This window comes from Magnolia sinica, chromosome 4 (genome assembly GCF_029962835.1).
Source record: "Magnolia sinica isolate HGM2019 chromosome 4, MsV1, whole genome shotgun sequence".
Taxonomy (NCBI): Eukaryota; Viridiplantae; Streptophyta; class Magnoliopsida; order Magnoliales; family Magnoliaceae; genus Magnolia; species Magnolia sinica.
This window is the reverse complement of record NC_080576.1, coordinates 103,154,186-103,157,544: the sequence shown is the minus strand read 5'-3', so window position 1 is coordinate 103,157,544 and position 3,359 is coordinate 103,154,186.

The following is a 3,359-nucleotide window of genomic DNA, read 5'->3' as shown; positions in this document are numbered from 1 at the left end:
ATTAAAAAGAGATAAAAAGGGTAGTGTTTTTTTTTTTTTTTTGGAATTTTTACTGCCTGCATTTTTCAAATTTTATAGATTATAAAAATGAACTAATGATGAATGATGTTTGACGGACCTAAATTGTCTACAGCAATTAATTTATGTAGCTGTGTAAAACAATCCAACTATGTGGGGCCCATTGTGCTGTATATGTAAATTATTTTAACCGTACATACAATAAAAAAATAATCAGAGTGACAGATAAATCATATGGGCCACACCATTAGGAATAATGTAAAATATCTTATCAAAAATTTAAGTTTATAAGGTGTTGTCTGTAGAATTTTTTAACTTCACTTCAACCTGGTGACTCACACCAGATTAACTGGTACAAATTAAAAAACATACCCTATGGTGGTCCAACACACAAACTTATGGTTGGAATTCTATCCCATTGTTCTTGTCGTCTAGCCAAGAGTTGCCTGCGACCTCATGGCTGAGTAGTAGACTCACAAGAGTTTCAACACAAGCAACTACTCCTACTGTGGTGTGGATCCGCGGGCCTGTGCGAGATGTGCGAGTGCACGTGCAAAGAAAAAAAAAAAACCCACCTAAAGCCCACCTAAGTTATTAATGAAGAGGATTTCATGTATAGAGGCTGGTTACCCCAATGCCAGCCAGCTGCTCGCATATTTCAAAGTTCGTTGGACCCATCAACATGTATGTGTTTTATCCATGTTGTCCATCCAGCCTGTCATCTCATTCGAGGGCATGGGTTAAAAGATGAAGCAAATTCAACACTTAGGTAGACCACCCCACAGGAAAAGTGGGAATTTGATGTAGAGTGGGTCACGGGCACTTTCATGTCTACACTAAATTTGTGAGATTCAATTAATCAACAGTTAAAAATCAAATTTATTTTTGTTTTTACTATTTATAATAAGTTTTAATTTGATTATAACTCATTATTTTTTGAGCTTTAGGAGTTAGTGTCCAACATGAAAAGTGTTTAGAAACAAAAACTTTTTCCAAGGCTTAGTAATCCTATTTAAAGTGTTGTAGGCTCATTTATTTCATTATTCCATTAAATTATAAATTTTATAAAATTTATTTCTATTTTTCTTCCCCTTTTCGTGGATTAGAGATGTTATGTGAGGAGTCTAGAGAAACTCCATGGATTGGAAGTAGTTATCCTTGAGGAAGATAGTGATCAACCTCATCACATTCATCCATGTTAGAATTCATCGCCTGCCATTAAAAACTTCTTAGGGCCACAAAAGCTTTGTTTCTTGTGGTGTGGTCCACTTGAGCTTTGGATTTGCCTCATTTTTTGAGTTCAAGTCCTAAATGAGCCGACAAAATTGATGGATGGCATGGATAAAACACATACATCAAGGGCCCACAGAACTTTGATACCAGCTAGCTGGCTGGCTGATGTTGGGTCACCAGCCAAAACGCGTCGGCTGTTTTAGCATGTGGTGGAGGATTACGGTCCATGTTAGACCGAATCTATTGTATTCCGGTCCAAGTTTTATCGGTGCCACCATATCATAAGGGGCACGGTCTAGTAGTCTGCCGAGTACGAAGTGAATTCGTATTCCATTCATTATCCCATGTATGTGGTCGATCAGAACCATTAAATAGGTAGGTCCCACCATGAAGATCAAAATGTGATCTCCTAGACAGTCGATTTAGGGACGGATAGACCAAACGGTAGATGGTTTGCAAATGATCGAACGGACTACTATTTCACTTTAGTACTCCACAGACCACCTGACCTACAATAGGATGTGTGTGGCCCACAATAACGCATTCATGACTTCCAATCCATTCATCATGTCTTCTCAATCGTGTTCTCCTCCATGCCCAAAAATCAGTACAATCCAAAATTCAAGTGGGCCATACCATAGGAAAGAATTGTGATGGACGCCCACCATTAAAAAATATACGGATTGTGCGTGGGGCCCACACTAATATTTTTAAGCCCTGCAATCCATTCAGAACATGCACTCCACCAGGAGAAATGGACACCCAAAAAATCAGGCCATTCCATGAATCTGGTGGGCCAACACATGATTTTAGAGATCTTAGGCATGACTTCAGGTAGTGTAGCCCAACTGAGTTTTGGATGGGCCTGATCTTTGGGTCCCAAAGCAAACGTAAGAAGCCAAACATGATGGACGGATTAGATGTCGTGAAAACATCACAGTGGGCCCCTCACATGACCTTGTAGGTTATGCACGTTAAGCTTAACCAACAAAGCTTTGCAGTGGAACCGGTCTCAGCCAGCAAAGGACCGTCTTTCTTGCAATCAGGCACTTGGGCAAGTTGTTCTTCTTTGGGCTACGTTTTTAATTACTTTTCTTCGGATTCTTGAAACTGAGATTTCATATTTTAATTAATGAAATCTAATTATATTAATAAATAATAAAGATGGTCCACTTCAGTTATTAGATTCAAATCAACGGCTGAGCTGGCAGGATTATCTTATCATGTTTTAAAAAATACATAGATAAAATATAATTCCTTGTATCATATTAGTCCTAATCACTCTTTCATAATAAAATAAATAATGTTTTGCAGTGGACTTTGTGAAAATGAAGAATTGAGTAATAAATAAGCACGAGGCCATGCAAGCATCGACCGCAGAATCTGGATTGAGCGGTGATTAGTCAACTAGTCAGCATTTAGTGTGTTAATTCATCTGTCAGAATGTTTTTTAGTTTAAATTAACGGTTGAGATCAAAGGTAGCACGACTAATAACATGGATTAAAGAATCAATGACCCTGAACGCTTAGGGTATGAGACGTGTTACAAATCACTTGAGTCGGGGGTGATTGGTGGTATTTAGAGGTGTACATGAGTCGAATTGAGTCAAGCTTGGCACAACTCGACTCGGCTCGGCCACTTGCCGACTCCAGCTTAAACTCTGATTGGCTAGCTCGGCTCAATTCGATCAATAGCTCGGACAAGTTTGAGCCGAGTTCGAGACAAGATCGAGCCAAATTTGCCTTTGCGGCATTTTCATAAACACATGGACTGCATCTCAAATTCTCACCGTATGTAAAACAACAGTAGCAATTTTTTTACAGATATTTCATCAAATACCTCGTAGGCAACATTAAAATCAAGAAAAAAGAGTTTGTTTCACATACATACCTTCCTTGCCACCAACTGACACTTAGTTGGGTCATTTCATCGAATAGTTGGTGAGCAACATCAATATCAAAGTAACCGAGTCATTGAACTGGTTCAATCCGAGTCCAATTCGAGTTGGGTTCGATCCGAGTTGAGTTGAGCTCGGCCAAGCTCGAACTCAGTTTGAAATTTGTTTTAGCTCAAAAAATCATCTCAACTCGGCTTGAACTCAAATTCG